The sequence below is a fragment of the Culex quinquefasciatus genome, chromosome 3, assembly GCF_015732765.1.
Source record: "Culex quinquefasciatus strain JHB chromosome 3, VPISU_Cqui_1.0_pri_paternal, whole genome shotgun sequence".
Lineage (NCBI taxonomy): Eukaryota > Metazoa > Arthropoda > Insecta > Diptera > Culicidae > Culex > Culex quinquefasciatus.
This window is the reverse complement of record NC_051863.1, coordinates 36,399,292-36,420,485: the sequence shown is the minus strand read 5'-3', so window position 1 is coordinate 36,420,485 and position 21,194 is coordinate 36,399,292. Positions and strand designations below refer to the sequence as shown.

General features: G+C 36.4%; 1 protein-coding gene across 2 annotated transcripts in view; it reads right to left on the bottom strand.

The window, feature by feature from the left end:
• Positions 1-21,194, bottom strand: part of LOC6039743 (FMRFamide receptor) — a 125,562-nt gene that overhangs the window by 22,502 nt on the left and 81,866 nt on the right. The gene's annotated exons all lie outside the window — the stretch shown is intronic.

Here is a 21,194-nt window from a genome sequence, read left to right as displayed (position 1 = left end):
TCATCATCTATCCAGCTTTGTTGACCGACATCAGAACCGATTCATCATCACCTCCCACTGAGGATCGCAATAAGCAGCCTGGCGCCTCCACCACCCCCACCCGACGTGATTAATAAAACTCACCGAAAATTCGATATAAAAGTTTGTTTTATGTCAAACCCCCTCCCCCTCCCGTGTCGTCCGTTCCACCGAACTTTGCCATCAAAGTGTCCTCCAGGTCCAGAAGGGAAAATGCAATGAGGAGGAAAAACAAAAGCGAGAAAAACCACTCGCTGAAACAATGCCAAAAAAAGGAAAAAGTCTAATCTTGAAAAAACCGCCTGAAAACATTCGATAACAAGATTTTGGCGGCGAAAATCTGCACAAATTTATGACGCCCCATGTTAGGGGTGCGCGTTGTTTCGCAGTTTTTTTCTAGTCATATTTATTTTTCGGGGTTTGTTTGTTCGTGGCGGAGTAACGTGATGTTTTATGGTCGAGAGCCTCGGGTCTTTGGCGCAGGAGGGTGAGGAGAAAGATATCCCATCTTATTATCCGCCTTGTTGAAGGGATTTGTTAAACTTTGGCGTACTCGGTGTCATGAACTTGGTATGGTCAATGGGGTTCAAAGGGGAAGTTCGGTTTCTCAATTATTTTATTTCCCATCATTATTTTTTTTTCGCTGAGGTAAGTCCTATGCTGACTCAGAATTGGAAACTGCACAATGCGTGTCGCCAATATCGTGAAAGCAGACAAAAACCAAATTACGAGCGCAACCTGTCAAAGCCTGTTGCACCACAGGCTGATGTACACGCTTACGACAAATTGCTTAATTTTTGTACGGCGCAACAGATTTTTTTCGCGCCACAGAAGAGATGCGCACTTCGGTTTGGTGGTGCGCGGATAATAGTGTCTCACAGTTTTTCTCAACACTGGCTGAACCGATTTCAATCAAAACCGGGCGCGTTCGACTCGTAAAAGGTCCCATATAGCGCAATTAAATTGTTTAAACAATTGTTTTCGCATATACAGCAATTCTCCACGAAAACAGCATAATTCGAAAAAAGTTCTGCGATTGGGCTCAACATTTTTCTGGGGGTTCCTAGGCCAAAATAATTCGACCCGTATTTTTTTGTTTGGCCATTAGGGTAATCTACGCCGTGTTAGGGTGGTTAAAAAAATGGTAATTTTTGTCTATTTTTGCGAAAACGACATTTTTTTAAATCAAAACTCCGCACCATTTCAATCGTTTTTAGCTGTCTTGAGCGCAACTTCATATAACAATAAGTATCGATAGGGCTATCAGATCTTCAATCTTTTGAACTTTTTGGAAAAGTCTTTTGATTCCGCATTCAAGGATGTGTCGCATGGTTGATTCGGACATATTTTTTTATCAAAATATCTGAGCTCTGGTTTCAAAAAATGTATAATTAACACTTAAGTGCCAATAACTTCCGATAGGGTTGTCAGGTTGTCGATGTTTTTGACTCATTTGAATGGTCTTTCCATTATCTTATTAACGACGGACATCATTTTCATCGAATTTTTTGAGATCCGGCCAACAAAAAGTGTATAAATAACACTTAAGTGCTTTTAATTTTTGATGGGTTTGTCAGATCTTCAATGTATTGGACTTGTTTAAAAGGTCAATACTTTTCTAAAAATGTATAACAAGATGGCCCCCAACGAGAATGTTAATAAAATATAAAATCTTGAAGTGCTGAATTCTAACGAAAAATCAAAGTTGCTTGAGCCCTTTGGATTGGTAAGCAAAAATGCTAACCACTAGACCGTCACGGTTTGGTAAGCTATGACTGGAATTAGGAATACTTTTACTACTAACTATATATGCGCTGGGTTCGGAAGTTCTAAATAACGTTCGAGTTCAGTGGATACAAACGTTCTTTAGGGCGGGGCTTGTCGGTTCAAGCTGAGGTACCTCGCGCACGGCTAGTCATTATGGAGTAATTTTTCTGGCAAGTAAAGCTATTAGCATTCCACTGGTGGATGATTTTCATACTTTACATTTTTGCAGGAAGCATTGCAATGCATTGTTCTGCTGGGTTTTATGCATCCATAAAGAGTCCCAACGAATAGTGGTGGTTAAAAATAATCATATTGCATTTTTTCCAGCAATTCACACAATTGATTCATGAGTACAATGGGTTGCATTGAAGAGCAAACCAGTTTACGTTGCAAACTGTTTTTATTTGAACGACTTCATGATTTTTTTGTATGTTTTACTACTTTCTCCGCACAAGTATGTACTGTGAAACTTCTGGCCTACCATATCCACTGTTCATCAGCAATCGTTCAACCCCTTCGTTAATCAGCCGTACGAATCAACCATTTCTCAAACTACCTTGGGCGGTGCTGCCAACTCGTTCTAAGCCATTTTGATATCGTTGATCCTCCTCGTTTCCAGTTTGTCCCCAAGTCTAATGGAAAGCAATTTTCAGCAGCATCGCCCTGTCCTCCCTTTCGAGTGAGATATGCCATTTGGACCGGAAGTGAAGAGGGGTAAAAAAACAGACACTTAAATGAACTGTTGCAGAAAAATCGTTGCGAGGCGGTTAAGGACGACCCTTTTGGATTGCGCACTAAATGAGGGTCACATTCTTGAGATCTTTCAGGGATGGGACATCTTTGATAAAAGTTAACAATGAGTTGATAGCTTGAATGTTGAAACCAAGGGCATTTTTTTCAAATCTTCGTTAAAACCATGTTTTTCTCCGTGTTCAAATATGCTCAGCCAACTCACATGCTTCACATGTTGAAATGTTGCGAGTCCATTACCTCACGATTTCCCAAAAATTCTAACCCACTTACTTTGTCTCATGCACGCACATTACTCATTCCCATCAGCAATTCTTCTTAGATTTCCTCCAAGCAGTACACGACAAAAAATAAAACACTCCACAGCCCAGAGGACAAATTTGTCTTCCCTCGATGGCTGTGTTGGCTGGTGGTGGTGTCCTTCCTTCAACTCTACATTTGGCACCCATAGAGAGGGCTCCTCAGGTCAGTGTCGACTGACACGCACTTCCCAGAATCGGCCAAAAAAAAGCCCCCTTTGAAACTGATGAAGTTCTGCCTCAGAGGAACAGAAAATACTCTATCAAAAGCTGGGCGGATTTTGCACGGACCTTTTGCACGGCCAATTTCCGCCAAACATGCTTACGCGCTATGAATAATGGATTCGGAGGGTTTTTTTACTCCCTGAAGGACTGAAAAGCTTTGCCTTGCTTTTGCAGTTTACTGGATTTGGCAAATTGTTTTTTTTTTTAGAATTCATGGAAGCTCGATTTTGGAAAATTTGATCAAGAACGAAAATCAATTATGATAAATATCAGGACAAGCAATAAACATGTTTTTAACCTGCTGTGTAAAAAAGAAGTAACCATAAATGAGTAATTATCCACCAACTCACACAGCATTTGCCTCGACCCCTCTTCGATTTGCGTGAAACTTTGCTCTAAGGGGTAATTTTGGTCGTGACGGTGGGGCGGTACGACCCCATTCATTTTTCTGGTTTTTTACTAAGACACGTTTTTCAGTGATTTGTAGCTCGCAACCGTGAAGAGATAAAAGTTTGGTGCCAAAGGGACTTTTGTGTAAAATTAGACGCCCGATTTGATGGCGTACTCAAAATTCCGAAAAAAAGTTTTTTTTCATCAAAAAAAGTTAAAAAAATAGTTTTAAAATCGCTGCCATTTCCCGTTAATCAACTGTCAAAAATCGTGAGATATGTCAGTTTATGTGAAATTTAATGTACTTTTTGAATCTGAAATAACCCAGAAGGGTCACCTTTTCATTTAGAACAAAACTGTTCATTTTAAAATTACGTGTTTTTTCTAACTTTGCAGGGTTACATTTTAGAGTGTAACAATGTTCTATTAAGATGTAGAGTAGAGCATTGCGAGAATCAGTTTTTTTTTTCAAAAAAAATATTTTTGTGGTGAGTGAGTGTATCCGGTTTGTTTTTTTTTTTATTTTCGAAAAATCCCCACATACAAGCAGTGCACAAGCCATCCTCCTGGGTTATTTCAGATTCGAAAAGTACATTCATTTCCCATGACATGTCTCACGACTTTTGACAGTTGAGTAACGGGAAATGGCAGCGATTTTAAAACTATTTTTTATCTTTTTTTTTTGATGAAAAATACGTTTTTTCGGAATTTTGAGTACGCCATCAAATCGGGCGTCTAATTTTACACAAAAGTCCGTCTCTTCACGGTTGCGAGCTACAAATCATTGAAAAACGTGTCTTAGTAAAAAACCAGAAAAATGAAAAAGGTCGTACCACCCCACCGTCACGAGATATTGGATTCATGATCAGGGACCAAAATTACCCCTTAGAGCAAAGTTTCACGAAAATCGAAGAGGGGTTTGGGGCAACTTTTTCCGATTTCGTGTAAGTTGGTGGAGAATTACTCAGGGGTAAAAAAAAGTTTTTAAAAAGTTCTTTGTCGCTTAAATTCCAAATTTAAGCTCGATCCACGGGAACCTTTCCTCGTCAAAATTTCAAAGAGAAAGGCAACATATTCAAAATGTTGACAAAAGTACGTATTTTTGAAAAAAAAAAATAAAAATTTTAGTTTTTACAACACGGGTATCAAATTTTTGGGATATTTCATGAATTTCTTTAGTAATATTTTTTTTGTGAAACATCTTTTTTGGAAAAAAACTAAAATATTTAGATTTTTACTGTATGGGTACCAAATGATCGGGATTTTTTCATTTGTTTCAAATGTAATAAAACATTTTTTTAAACACTAAATATTTTCACAAAACTTCGTATTCAGTTTTCAGTTTTCGATTTTTTTTAAGCTAATTTATAGTATTTCTTCGAAAATACGTACTACGCAAAAATTTCCCATATGCAAAAACAGCAAGCCGAAAAATATGCAAAACAAATTTGCCCAACACATAAGGCTACGTGGTAAGTTTACACGAAAAAACACATTTATGAAATTTATGTGATCAGGGGCAGGATAGTTTTGTGAAAATTTTGAGGATTTCACGAAAAATATTATTACGATCAAAATGTGTGACAAAATCCCGATCATTTATACACATATTGTAAAAAACTCTAATTATAAGATTATTTTCCAAAAATCGTAGTTTTGTGAAAATGTTGAGTATTTTCAAAAATAGCGAACTTTCGAATTTATGAAAAAAATCCCGATAATTTGATACGCATATTGCATAATCAATAATTTTTAGATTTTCTTCGAGGAATTTTTTTTTCAAGATTCAAGAAAAAACGCATTTTTGTAAGAATTTTCGTGTGATGAACTGAAAACTGAATTGTTTGGATGATTTTTCATAGGATTTTAGCCAATAGCCATATAGACAAAATCCCATAAGCTCTGTGCGTCAGTTATGTACGACTTGGTTTTGAATCCCCCGTTTGCGTTGCTAAACCTAGGCATGACTGTATTGGTCCGAAACATTACACTAGAGCAGTGCTGTTAAACGTTAATTAACGTTAACGCGTCCGTTAATCGTTAAAATTAACGTGAACGCGAACGGAGCCTACGTTGATCTTAACGAGAACGTGAACGGAGCACGTTAATTAACGTCGTTAATTAACGTCGTTAATTAACGTCGTTAATCAACGCGTTAATCCTTCTGAGGCCCCGACTTTGAGGGCCTGTATCTCCCAAACGATAACATCTAGCGGGTTACTTCCAGTTGCATTTTACGGGCATTAACTGTGACTATGAGTTCCCGGTGAGGTTATTTGTCCAAAGTTACCACCGGTTCCGGCAACCCGGAACATCCGTCAAGCATGTTTTTTAAGGCTTTTGTCATTCAATCGACATTTGAGCCAATGTTATGAAACGTTGTTTGTAGTACATAGGTACACTGACTACCTTGGGTCAGTTCAGGGCATATGTGGCCACTCCGGAACCGATTCCATGGTACCACGCAAATGGTTCCGATGATTGTGATATTCAAAAGTCGACATGTTGCTTATCAAATTTAGTGAAAAACTCATTAATCAGCTATTATCAGGCCGGTGTCCTTTGACCCGATCGGACCAATCCGGAACCGGTTACCGGTGACCGGAGGAAGTGTAGTGAGTATAGGAAAAGTCCTTTCAAACTTCATGAAATTGAAAATTATAACCAATGAAGGCCAAACTGACGTCAACAGGGTTGATCCTTCCGGAATCGGCCATTGGAGGCCACAGTGCTTCCCCCATCGCAGGTACATCGCACGCCTGCTACCAGCAAACCTTATGGAGCCAAAAAATAAAATGACATTTATTTGGACTGCTCGCTCTGTGTTACTTTGTAGCTATACACTTGTATTGGTTGGCTGGTTTTAAAATCATTGACAGAACATTCGGAAGTGGTTCCGTAACGCAATCTAGGAGGCCTTGAACTAAAAATCAGGCAAATTTGACAATTGACGTAATAAACAGCAACTACTGGCTCTTTGATTGGGTTTCCATGGTAACCGGCGAGATGAGAGTGTCAAACCTGTACAATTGGGTACTAAAGCCCTGTGCCAATTTTTATGTACAACGGTAAAAAACACGATTAAAAACCATTTCTGATCATTTTATTCATTTTAATGCAAAATTTTTTTTTGACAAGACAACATTTTTTCGATGGATCAACTATGGTCCCCTTGGAACGACCTGTCAAGTAGGAGCTTTTCTGTCAAGAAGGACCGCGAGGTTAATTTTTCAAAATTGATTTAAAAATCCATTTTAAGCTCTTTATGGTCGTACAAAGGGTCATTGTACTCAGAAAAATAAGCTTTATCGCTGTGAACAATAATATCAGCAATCTAAGCTTCATTTTAGGACCCAATTCAGCTGGCTACTTGGCCTACTTGGATGCAGTGCAATAGGACTCCAACTGCGTACCATCTTGTAGCCTACAAACTGCAAGCGCACTGGAGTTTAAAGGCTGGTCAATCGGAGCCAATATAAAAGTGTAAGTGTATATTTCCTGAATAAAATTAAAAATCTACATATTGAATCATAAGGCATCGACATGCATCTAAGTGGACATAATTTTCAATTTCATGAAGTTTGATATGTCGCATGAAAGGACTTTTCCTATACTCACTACACTTCCTCCGGTCTCCGGTAACCGGTTCCGGAGTGGTCCGATCGGGTCAAAGGACACCGGCATGATAATAGCTGATTAATGAGTTTCATTTCACTAAATATGATAAGCAACATGTCGACTTTTGAATATCACAATCATCGGAACCATTTGCGTGGTACCATGGAATCGGTTCCGGAGTGGCCACATATGCCCTGAACTGACCCAAGGTAGTCAGTGTACCTATGTACTACAAACAACGTTTCATAACATTGGCTCAAATGTCGATTGAATGACAAAAGCCTTAAAAAACATGCTTGACGAATGTTCCGGGTTGCCGGAACCGGTGGTAACTTTGGACAAATAACTTCACCGGGAACTCATAGTCACAGTTAATGCCCGTAAAATGCAACTGGAAGTAAGTAACCCGCTAGATGTTACCGTTTGGGAGATACAGGCCCTCAAAGTCGGGGCCTCATGAGGATTAACGCGTTGATTAACGACGTTAATTAACGTGCTCCGTTCACGTTCTCGTTAAGATCAACGTAGGCTCCGTTCGCGTTCACGTTTAGGTTAACTTTTAACGATTCCGTTAAGTTAAACGTCGTTAATTTAAACGTTTAACAGCACTGCACTAGAGTATCCAATTTTCCGTCCTGGGAAAAAAAATCTCGGAAATTTCCGAAAAAATATATTTCCCGTTTCCTAGGAAACTTGTTTATTTCCCGGGAATTTCCGACTTTTTGATATTTTTATTCTTAATAAAATTTGTTTATTTGTCATGCAACAAAATTACGATATTGTGGAATGAAAAAAAATAAATAAATTTTGGTTGGTTATTTAAACGAAAATTGTTGTTCAATCATTTGAAAATGGGGACTCTCTTCCCGCCAAGATCAAAATTGAGTTTAACATTCCAACGCCCAAGGCTCCAAAAAAGTTGGAACGGTAACTTCAACTCAATGGTTCTCGAGCATAACTCAATTTTCTTTACAGTGATTTGTTAAAATGTTTCGATGATTCTAGAACTTTGCGGAACTTAATTTGTTCAAATCTGTAATTTTTGCGATCAAAAACATCGTTCCGACTTTTTTTTTCACGCGTAAAAAAAATTCGCCAAAAATCCCGTGGAGGCAGTCGTTTTGAAAAAGGTGGAACGATGTTTTCGGTCGCAGAAATTACAGATTTGGTCAAATCAAGTACTGCAAAATTTTAGGATCATCTAGACATCCTAACAAATCACTGGAAACAAGAATCATCCCGATTGGTTGAGTTATGCTCGAGAACCAGCGAGTTGAAGTTACCGTTCCACCTTTTTTGGGAGGCTTGGGCGTCCGTGTAAGTTCGACATGCGTTGGGCGTTCCAGTGTTAATTTACGTTATTTTTTGCCATGACCAAATTGGATGAAAGTTGGATTGGTATCATCAAATCGTCGCCATCGTGCTAACTTGTCGTACGTGCATTTTGGGCCAAATTGAGTTAAGAACGCCATTTTGTGCAGCTCACAATGCCTCACCTTTTGACCTTCACAGATCCCCAAAATTCGATTTCAATCCTGAGATATTCAACAAAAACCGAAAAAACTCCGTGCATTTTTGTCACTTTACATATGAAAGTAGTTTCAATCTTGTCGTGCTATCTTGTCACTCCATGAAAATTGATGTAAGTGCGACAAAAGACCAAAGGGATTTCAGGGCAGGAAAGTCAGGATGCGTTTGTCGCACGTACAAGCTAGACTACCGTAAACATTTGTAATTATAACTCGGTACTCCAGCAACCAACTTCAACCAAACTTTGGGACAATGCACAGAATGGTGAGTAGCCTGTCCCATTTTGAGGTCATGTCGAGGAATTTCAGGTGCTCACTTCTTAAATGATAGATTATGATGTTAGGAACAATGTTTTCTTAGACAAGAAAAAATAATAAAATACTTTCTCGCACCCCCTAGTCGATTTACTGAAAAAAGTCACTTTTTGAACAAATTTTCTAAAATCGCTTGGAATCAATACAAAAACTGTTTCGATCTGGTGTGTATTATCTTCAAACGATAGGTTTTGTCCATAGATTAAGATGCACTATCAATATTGGACCAAAATTTAAGTTTTGGACTCTCCCAGGTGGATTTGTGTCGAAAAAATCGCATTTTTTCGAAACTTTTTTCAGAAATGCTTATTTAATTTAGGGTAGCCTATTTTTCCCAGTGAAACCAATACATGCAGCTTGTAGGAAATTTCATGGCGAAAATTTTTCCCTCTGAGAAAATGCAATTTCGACACTCCAGAGCCGAGATATTTGAGTTTTAGTGAGGAAAAAAGTGCCAATTTTCAAAATTTCTCTGAATTCAGAAGCAAGGCCTACTAATTACACGATGTAGCAAGCATATGTCTCAAAGGTCAGGGTATGCTTTTTTATAGTAATTTTGGACGCTGAATCCGAATCTGAAATCAAATTTTGTGTAAATAGTGATGTTTTGGAGCTACACCCTTTTGGAATGTTATTTGCGTGTTTAAGAGGCAGTTTTTGTAAATATTGCTCGGTTTGTTCTAGAGGTCGTATCGAGGTGCTCCGATTTGGATGAAACTTTCAGCGTTTGTTTGTCTATGCATGAGATGAACTCATGTCAAATATGAGCCCTCTACGACAAAGGGAAGTGGGGTAAAACTGGCATTGAAGTTTGAGGTCCAAAACACATGAAAAATCTTAAAATTGCTCGCATTTCCGTAAAACTTCATCAATTCCAACTCTCTTAGATGCATTCGAAAGGTCTTTTGAAGCACTTCAATATGAGCTATAGACATCCAGGATTGGCATTGAAGTTTGAGTTTTCCGAGGATTTCGAATATGAAAAAAGTGAGACTAAAAAGTGCCGCTATGCTTGCAGGACAATAACTAATGTTGTAAAATGTTTGTTATAGAAAAATCGAAAAACTATGAGAAAAACTTTGATTGGCCAAAAAGTTATTACCGTAGGCTTATAGTCCATGAAATTCCCTAACTTTTGAACTAAAAGAGTATGGGTATTGGAGGCTGTTGCAAAAAATATTGATTAAAAAAAACATTTTTAACAGTAATTTGCAAAAGCTATGAGAAAAAGTTCAACCAATCCTGGATGTCTATAGCTCATTTTGAAGTGCTTCAAAAGACCTTTCGAATGCATCTAAGAGAGTTGGAATTGATGAAGTTTTACGGAAATGCGAGCAATTTTAAGATTTTTCATGTGTTTTGGACCTCAAACTTCAATGCCAGTTTTACCCCACTTCCCTTTGTCGTAGAGGGCTCATATTTGACATGAGTTCATCTCATGCATAGACAAACAAACGCTGAAAGTTTCATCCAAATCGGAGCACCTCGATACGACCTCTAGAACAAACCGAGCAATATTTACAAAACTGCCTCTTAAACACGCAAATAACATTCCAAAAGGGTGTAGCTCCAAAACATCACTATTTACACAAAATTTGATTTCAGATTCGGATTCAGCGTCCAAAATTACTATAAAAAAGCATACCCTGACCTTTGAGACATATGCTTGCTACATCGTGTAATTAGTAGGCCTTGCTTCTGAATTCTGAGAAATTTTGAAAATTGGCACTTTTTTCCTCACTAAAACTCAAATATCTCGGCTCTGGAGTGTCGAAATTGCATTTTCTCAGAGGGAAAAATTTTCGCCATGAAATTTCCTACAAGCTGCATGTATTGGTTTCACCGGGAAAAATAGGCTACCCTAAATTAAATAAGCATTTCTGAAAAAAGTTTCGAAAAAATGCGATTTTTTCGACACAAATCCACCTGGGAGAGTCCAAAAACTTAAATTTTGGTCCAATATTGATAGTGCATCTTAATCTATGGACAAAAACCTATCGTTTGAAGATAATACACACCAGATCGAAACAGTTTTTGTATTGATTCCAAGCGATTTTAGAAAATTTGTTCAAAAAAGTGACTTTTTTCAGTAAATCGACTAGGGGGTGCGAGAAAGTATTTTATTATTTTTTCTTGTCTAAGAAAACATTGTTCCTAACATCATAATCTATCATTTAAGAAGTGAGCACCTGAAATTCCTCGACATGACCTCAAAATGGGACAGGCTATTGGTGAGCCAAACAAAACGTGTTTGTTATTGTTTACATTGCGTTCTCTCGTTTTTGAATATTCAAGGTCAAACATTAAAATGCGTTTTTCTCGGAACGTCAAAATGGCGGGTGCGACAAGATAGCACGACGACGTCGAAATGTCTCAATGAGGGTTGTGCAAGAAGAATAATGTTAATTTGTTTAAAAGTGCTCGAAAAATTACAGTTTTATGTTTGAAAATTGGCAGCGCACTATAGGTTCCTATTGGTCTATAGAGCGACCAAGGACCAAGAGGTTTGAATATGAAGCTACTAAACATTTTGTTTTGCTATGAATCTTATCTTTACCTAAGTCATTTATGTGGCAAAAATCATTAGGAAACTTCTCCGTATTATTTAAAAGGTACCCAAAACCGACAATCATTTTTCAAAAACTCGCTTCAAATATTTGAAAACTTTGAGTTTTTATTTAATATAAAAATCATTTTTTTGTTAATTTCAACTGCTGTCAAGGCATGATCTGCACACTTATTATGCTCATTAAAGTTGCTATTCTATACATTTTTGTTGCAAAATATAATCAGAACCACGATCAGAATAATTTTTGATAAATTTCAAATTTCCTCGGAATTTTTGGGATTTCCCGGGATATTTGTTGAAAAATTTCGCGTTTCCGAGAATTTTGTAACCCCGGGAAATTGGACGCTATACATGACGCATTAGTAAAGTTTTTGGAAAAATTAAAAATTGAAATCAAGTTCAACATTTCGGAAACCTTTAAAAATGAAAGAAATGAATGTAAAAACATCAATCAGACCTTTTCGTAGCAAGAATTTTGCTACAAACATTTTGCAATCAGTTACTTTTTAGAATCAGACAATCTGGGAATTTCAGGCGTTGAATAGGTACAGCTAATTCAAAATTAAACGTGGCTCGTGATTTTTTTTCTCTCAACAAAATCATCAACTTAAATTTGTACGAGTAGACGAGCTTCACGGTTTCCAGTCCGCTGTTCAATCATGCTAATGTCTGAAATGAAATTTCTGAACATATTGCCAATACCGCTGCCATTTCATCCGTAGCTGAAGGCACACGGTATTACCATATAGAGACCGGTTTGCGATCCTCCAACTTGTTGGCCAATCTGTTTGCATCGGAGCAATTTGAATAACAAGTAGTGCATAAAGGCGAATCTACTTTTCGTGAGGAGGTTTGGATCTTTTTTACGATTTTTTTTCCAGGTGACTCTTTTTCATTTCAACACTGTGTTCAGATCCTAAAGTGTTTGAATGTGACGAATTATACATTGAATCAAATTATAACTTAATCGGTTAAATAAATCCGTTTCAAAGCAGTTTCAAACCAATCAAGCAGATTTTGCCCTAAATGATTTAAAATCCTGCCTGGACACATTCCTGGAATCCAACAAATCCAGTCAGCCCTAAACGAAAAAAAAAAAGAAATCGACTGACCAACCACATTTTCCGCACGATTTACCCGGCACCTGTCGTCATCCTGGCTTTGCAATGAACCATTCTATCAGGTAACGACAAAGGAAAAAAAATCCCAGTCTGGAGCCATTTTTATCCGATGCCCTACGGTAACGTTGGTGGCCGAACCGAACCGTACCGTGATTCATGAACCTATGTTTAGCGAGCTGGCGAGGGTCATCCTCCTGCGGGTTGTGGGTGTGCCCTTAGGGTAGTAAATTTACATCAAATCATGAAATAACCTCGTTGATCTCATGTTGCAGAATGAAGGATAAAAGTTAAAGTTTTATGGAAATCGAATATTTTACACGAAATGCAAAACTCGTATTTTGGTCACCCTAATGTACCATGTGTCAGCAGAATTTTCCCGCTGGAGCTGGTAACGCACGATTCACTTGGAGTATGAACATTGCTAGCCAACCTTCTGTGGCCGAATGGTTACGGGTTTCGCCTCATAAGCGGAATGTCATGGGTTCTTCTCAGGGTGGCAGCCTTAGGTTTAAGTTCAGAGGTAGCAGCAACCGCATGAGTATAAAACGGTTGCTTCACGTGCTCTTCAAGCATGTGATCGATCTTGGGATATTCCTTTGCGCCTCTTTCCCAAAATACTCTCCTTGTGTCTTCGTATGTAAATAATGCCCAGCCGATCGGTATTGCACTGCAGTCCAGTCGCATTGTCCAGATCAGAGCAAAGGGAACACCGCAAATATAGCACCACAAAAGACAATTGTCTTTACAAGACCCCGCGCGGCAAATAATAGCTGCTGGGAAGAGCTTGAAAAATGACACGAAAAATTGTCACCGCGGTTCTAGCGATACATAGCGCACAAGGCACAAGGAAAGGAGTTTACAGCATCTGGATGGAACAGCACTTTCCCTCTCAATAGGGACTGTGTTATAGATCTGGAAATGCTTAATAACAGTAAAAATGGGTAACACGCTACAATAGTTCTCGTAATAAGGATTAAGTGGCTTAATACTCAAACAGAAAAAAAAATGAACATTGCTGGATAAAATTTAAAAATAAACTGACAAAAGGTAGCTATTTCAACTTCACGACGTTTCGCATGTAATTTTTATTTTTTACATTTAAAAGAATGTATTTTTTGCATTCATCAAGGCATTTATCCAGATTTTCAGCCAAAAGGGTTTTTAATTTTCTGCCTTTTTTAAATCTGGCCAGTGCGAATGAGTTATAAAGATTAAGCTCTGTACAGGCATTTTACGGAAATACGGTGGAAGCTGGAGGTGAGGGATAATAAAACAATTTATTTTTTTCTTTTCAGATTAAATTGAATTGAAACTGGCTGCAACATCAAATTCTACGAAGTAAATCAAATCAGTGGTCAGCTTAAAAGCATATTTTGAGCAAAAAAGTCAATATATGCATTTTCATGGTAAACAAAGTATGAATAACGCTGCTCAGTAACATACGAATCCCACGCATATGAAACGCTCAAAGGATTCTAGATTGGCCTCAATAATTACGTGATGAACATTGTTTACGAAGTTGACGAGTTATATGTTGTATCAATAAACAGTTTCAACTTGGGAGCGAGTTTTTTAGATATGGTTCAGTTTTGAAATATCATTTATGTTTATCTATACTGGCAAGCAAAATCAATAAATTTTCTCATAAAGTTTACTTTCTCACAATTCCAAATACCAAACCACATTTTTCAAAAATTCTATCTCAAATCTAGATGCAGCATGTAAAAGCTCCTAGAAATAAAAAAACATTAAATTGGTTTTGCTTTGAAGAAAAATCATCAACAGAAAATCATTTGTCACTCATCTAGAAACACAATCGGAAGGAAATATGGCTCTCCTCTCTCGCGCATGGAAAATCATTAACGGTGCACATCAACCAGTGCTTTTTCACAAAGAAACTATCGATATAATTTTGCATTCATCTCCTAAAGCACTGCACGGAAAGGAGTTCCATCTTAAATTTAACATTTCAAATTAGCTGGCTTCAAATTGGTGGAACAGTGATTTTTTTGGTTAAATTAGCTAAAATTACAGGTAAATTTACCAACATGGGATTGGTGAAACAGCTAACCCTGATTGCTGATTTGCTATCCAAAACTGACAGCCCAAATCAAAATGACAGGAGAGATTTTACCAAAAATAATGGTGTTTCAGCACAATTTTGCCTACTTTTTACCGGCAGCATGGTTTTTTTGACAGATCATCAGTTCGAGACCAACACAAAGCAAGAGAACGTTTCGTATCGTGTTTGATCCTGTTTAAGCCGCTCAGTTCGCGGAGTTTTGTGACGATTCTGCGTTTGAAAGTTGAAAGTGCAAGTGCAAAAGGTGGAGATGGTGCGTGAGTGAATGGATTGAAAGCCAGGAAGACTTTCTGCGGGCTGAGATCTTCAGTTGATTAGGTGAGAAGTTTTTTTTTTGTGTTGAGGGAAAGAGGTTAGAAGTTGAGCCTCTAATTTTTGTTTGGACGATTGGTGGCATCCTTTTGTCGTGAACCCTTTGGCGGGGGAGGTGGAGGCTGGCGTTTGTCCACACTCCACTTTTTTTGTATGGACATCTGTCTACGTGAGGGGAGGCTGCGGGTACAGAGTGTCTAGATATAGACTGGCCAATGTTTGACAGATCCGTACGAGCAGGGCACTTTATGCCTTTGAAGCACATCAAAAAATAGAGTTAAGTAATGTTAAATTACTTTAAATTAAGTGAAAGTTAATTTGAATAACATTTGGTTGAATTTAGAAAAAAGTAGAATTCAGCTAAATTGATTAAATTTTGTTAAAATCAGTAAAATTTAGATAAATGTAATTAAATTTAGTTAAATCATGATTAATTAAAAATCAAGTTTAATTAAGTAAAGTTAAGTTCAGTATAATTAAACTGAACATAGTAAAAAAGAAATTAATTTAGTCAAGTGTGGTTATATCTAGAAATTTTTGTTAAATTTAATTAAACTAAGATACATTTTTTGAAATTTCGTTACATTTGGTAGAATTTAGTTCAATTTTTGTTAAAAGTTGTTTGGTAAAATTAAGTTAAATTAAGTTAAATTAAGTTGAATTAAGTTAAATTAAGTTAAATTCACTTGAATTCAGTTTAATTCAGTTAAATTCAGTTAAATTAAGTTAAATTAAGTAAAATTAAGTCAAATTCAGTTGAATTCAGTTAAATTCAGTTAAATTGAGTTAAGTTAAGTTAAATTAAGTTAAATTAAGTTTTATTAAGTTAAATTCAGTTGAATTCAGATGAATTCAGTTAAATTCAGTCAAATTAAGTTAAATTAAGTAAAATTAATTTAAATTAAGTTAAATTCAGTTGAATTCAGTTAAATTGAGTTAAATTGAGTTAAATTTAGTTAACTTAAGGTAAATTAAGTAAAATTCAGTTAAATTCAAATAAATTCAGTTTAATTAAGTTAAATTAAGTAAAATTAAGTTAAAATAAGTTAAATTAAGTCAAATTAAGTAAAATTAAGTTAAATTCAGTTAAATTAAGTTAAATTAAAGTCAATTAAGTTAAATTAAGTTAAATTAAGTTAAATTAAGTAAAATTAAGTTTAATTAAGTTAAATTAAGTTGAATTAAGTTAAATTAAGTTAAATTAAGTTAAATTAAGTTAAATTAAGTTAAATTAAGTTAAATTAAGTTAAATTAAGCTAAATTAAGTTAAAATAAGTTAAATTTAGTTAAATTAAGTTAAATTAAGTGAAATTAAGTTAAATTAAGTAAAATTAAGTTAAATTAAGTTAAATTAAGTTAAATTAAGTTAAATTAAGTTAAATTCAGTTAAATTAAGTTGAATTAAGTTAAATTAAGTTAAATTCAGTTGAATTCAGTTGAATTCAGTTAAATTCAGTTAAATTCAGTTAAATTCAGTTAAATTAAGTTAAATTCAGTTAAATTCAGTTAAATTCAGTTAAATTCAGTTAAATTAAGTTAAATTAAGTAAAATTAATTTAAATAAAGTTAAATTCAGTTGAATTAAGTTAAATTAAGTTAAATTATGTTAATTTTAATTTGTATTTATGTATTTTTGTATTTTTGTATTTTGCATTTTTGTATTTTTGTATTTTTGTATTTTTGTATTTTTGTATTTTTGTATTTTTGTATTTTTGTATTTTTGTATTTTTGTATTTTTGTATTTTTGTATTTTTGTATTTTTGTATTTTTGTATTTTTGTATTTTTGTATTTTTGTATTTTTGTATTTTTGTATTTTTGTATTTTTGTATTTTTGTATTTTTGTATTTTTGTATTTTTGTATTTTTGTATTTTTGTATTTTTGTATTTTTGTATTTTTGTATTTTTGTATTTTGTATTTTTGTATTTTTGTATTTTTGTATTTTTGTATTTTTGTATTTTTGTATTTTTGTATTTTTGTATTTTTGTATTTTTGTATTTTTGTATTTTTGTATTTTTGTATTTTTGTATTTTTGTATTTTTGTATTTTTGTATTTTTGTATTTTTGTATTCTTGTATTTTTGTTTACCTGTATTTATTTATTTTTAATTTGTCAATAGAATAACAAAGCCGTACTATAGGGATGATCAACTATAACATAGTTTAAAAAGCCTGGAAACTATTGAAACATCCGAAAAACTTGCTGGACTACAAAAAAACGTACCAAGAATAGCGGAAAATCATGCTACACCAGCAAAAAGTCTTTTTGAAAATAAAAAAACAACTTTACAGGCAGCAAGGGATTTTAAAAATGATTTCGAAATTACCAGTTAAAACAGTCGAAAAATTAGCTGGACTTACCGAAAAACGAAGCAAGAACAAAAAAGAAACGAGCTAAATCAGCCAAAAGGCTGGGTGAATAATGCGTGCTTTGCAGGCAGCAACGGAGGCTTTTGAAAGAAAACTTGTAAAAATAGTGGAAAAATTAGCTATTCCAACCAAAACACCTACCAAGAATAGTGGCAAAGTTAACTAAACTAGCTAAAAAGATGTGTGAAAATACCTGGCTTCGCAGCCATCAATGGAAAATTTTGAGAATGATTCCAAAAAAACTAGTTGAAACAGCCTAAAAACTTGCTGGGCTAACTATAAAACTTCCTAGAATACCACAAAATCTAGCTAAAATAGCTAACAAACCTTCTCAAAACATACAGCTTTTGAGACTGACAGCATTTTTCCAGCTTGCAAATTAGTAAAATTTACTAAAAATTTAGCTGGATTTATCATTTTTAGGACCTGGATCCAGCTGTCGAATCCAGGATTTATTTTTAGGATTTCCAGCTAAAAAAATTGGTGGTTGAAAAAACAACCAATTTTTTTAGGATTTTTAACCGAAATTTAGTAAGATTCACGATAAACCTTCTTTCCGTGTGTCTACAAAATTATTTACAGTAAAGTATGACTATTTTTACAATCAGATTGTTGCAGGATTGAGTTCGTAAGTTTGACAATTTTGGAACAAGAAGACAACAATTTCCTTGGTTGCTACGGATTGATTTCAATCGAGAAGTTCGGGATCGATTAACTTTTGCGTGATTTACCTCCTTTTTTTTTTTGAAATTAAATATGTCTTTATTGAACTCTCTTATAATAATTACATTTCATTTACATTCTAAGTGGTATGGCTAAATGCTCTTCATCTTTGTTGTATTTTTCGTTTTATTATTAACTGTTCACATTCATTCATTTATTTCAAATTGTTTTACATTTTTGCATTTAATCGAATACATTTGGGTAAAAAAAAAAGAAAAAATCACTTTAACAACTAATCCTAACTTAAAACTAAAATAAAAATTCTTTGAATTATTCAAAATCATTAGAACGAGTAAACTACGAACTGTATTTTAAGATGAATGCTCCAAGGGTTCTTACTTGTTCCTGGCGAGTTTTGCACCCACGCAGTGTTGTTGTCATCTCGATGAAAATGTTCAGAAGTTCTTGTGGTAAAAACAGGTCACTGCTACCTTCATCAGTTGATGCTGGTTGGTTTCCCCTCGGTTGCTGACTGAAACCTGGAGGTGTTGTATTCTCTGCAACTTTTGGCCGCTGATTCAACGGCAATGGCTGCAGATTTGGAACCACTCGAACAGATCCCGCTCCTGGCGACGCCAAAGCAGGAAAATCCACGTCCGTGAAAGTTGGTGGTGTTTTGCGACGATTTGGTTGGTGCCTCGTCGTCGCTTGCTGCCGAATTTTTACAAACTCAGCTCGTTTTGGGCAGCTTCGATTCTTGGTAGAATGGTCGCCGCCGCAATTGAAGCATTTGGCTTCGATGTTCTCGTTGATTGTGTTGCAAGCTTGAGTTTTGTGCTCACCTCCGCAGGTTGCACAACGACTCTTGATGAAACAGTTCCTTCCACCATGTCCAAACTGCAAGCAGTTCGAACACTGTGTCACGTCACGGTGCACTGGACGATAACGTTCCCAAGACACGATGATGTTGAAAATTGCCCGAACTGCTTTCAGCTCAGACGGCGTTGTCGATCCTTTCTCGAGATGAACCAGGTACAGTTGATCACGATACTTGATGTCCTTGTTGTGTCTCGTCATCTTGAAGACTTCGATCACGTTCAACTTAAGAGTTTTGAGCTCTTCTTTCAGCACACTCACATCCATGTCGTACAGGCCTCGGAGGACCTGTTTCATGGGGCGTTTACCTGGATCGTCATGGCTGTAGTATTCAATCTTTGTGTTGTTCAGGAAATCCCGAACGTAGTTGTAATCCTTTCTGGTAGGTAGCAGAATTTTGAGTCCATCAGCACACAAGCGGATGGAAGCTCGTAAAGCACCAGATTTGATAAATCCGGTCAGCCACTTTCGCACCGAATCCGATGACGATGTTTTCACAAAAATGGGTGGCAACTTTTCCCGTCGTTCAAATTCTTCCTTCTCGCTCACGTCCACAGGGAGTGTAGCGAACTGGTTTCCAGACAATTTTTGAGCGTCCTTGCCCAAACTGCCTGGCTTTGCAGGTAGCGCTTCGGCATTCTTTAGCTTCTTCAAATCTGCCGATCCTGCTGGTGAGGACCGCCTCTTTTTCTTGCCGTGAGGCATTTTTTTGCACTTTTTAGCACTTTTCAGGAGCTAATATCGAGGAGTACCTCACTGTTTGGTGGTCCACAAGGGAAATGTGATTTACCTCCTCTGTTTCGCTGGTGAAGAAAGTTCGCAAGCGCAATAGATTTTTTGCAATTATTCCATCCCTTATCACTATTCACTAATCACATATAATATCACGTGTACAATGATTCTATGAACGCTTCCCTGCCTTGTTGCCAAAAGCATGACGTCAACGACTTTGCCCACAGAGTGCGTCTTTTCACTCACTCCGTTTGAAACATCAGTTTTGAGAAATTGCCAAAACAACAGCCGCATAATTTATGATGACAACACTTGTTCACAGCTCACCTTTCCTTCAAGTGACGCTTTTCTTACCCGCTGTTTGTTTTTTTTTTCTCCGAACCTAAGCAATGAACGGGTATACCGACGCTGTCGTGCTAACTTGTCGTACGTCGCTTTTTGACGTTCCGAGAAAACGCGTCTTAATGTTTGACCTTGAATAAACAAAAACAAGAGCACGCAATGTAAACAATAACAAACACGTTTTGTTTTGTTGGCCATTCTGTGTATTGTCTCGAAGTTTGGTTGTATTTGGTTACCGGAGTCCCGAAATATAATTGAAAATGTTTACGGTAGACGAGCTCGTGCATGTGTCAAACGCGTTCTGACCTGAGATCCCTTTGGCCAATTGTCGCACTTACATCAATTTCCAGGCTGTGTCAAGCTAGCACAACAGGGTTGAAATTCCTTTCAAATGAAAAGTGACAAAAATGCATGAAGTTTTTTCAGTTTTTAGAGAATATCTCAGAATTGTAATCGAATTTTGGGGATCTGTGAAAGTCAAAAGGTGTTGAGCTGCGCAAAATGGTGTGCTTAACTCAATTTGACCTGACCTGCACGTCCAACAAGTTAGCACGACGGCGACGATATGGATCAAGAACCATTCGTCCTTACAAATTGAAACCAGATGGAAAAAAGAAGGAAAAATACGCCATCCTAATTCTTATTCTCACCCCGAGGGTGTAATAAATATCCTCTCGACTCTTGGGCCTAAACCTCCACCCTCCAGAAACACCCCATTTGAACCACCTGACTCAACCAATTCTCCCTCCAATTACCCACCTGTGAAAATGGCTTTCAACAAATGTAGAAAAAATATATAAAAAAAACGTTGGCACTGAGATAGGTCAGATTTGGGCGTACGTTTCTTGGGAAACCGGGAGAATTAAGTCATTTTGAAACGACGACGTTGGAAAGCTGAAAGCTGTGCCCATTTGCTAGAGTACCATTTAGAGACCTGTTGGCGGGATTGGGCTCACAGGTGATGAAATCACTTCGTGTTTCTGCTTGTCTACAGGAATTCATTTGCCGGTTGAGTTGGGTATGATTTTTTAATCCTTCCTGAGGTAAATTGAAATTTCTTGTGGTGATGGTGGAAGACATTTCTTAGAGAGCCACTAATGCTTATTACAACATAAAAAAGTTTTTTAAAGTCAACGTTTTTTTTTTGAATAATTTGTTTCATACTTCAACACACCTGTCCCTTCCAGCACTATCTGAAATTAATCAAACAAAGGCAC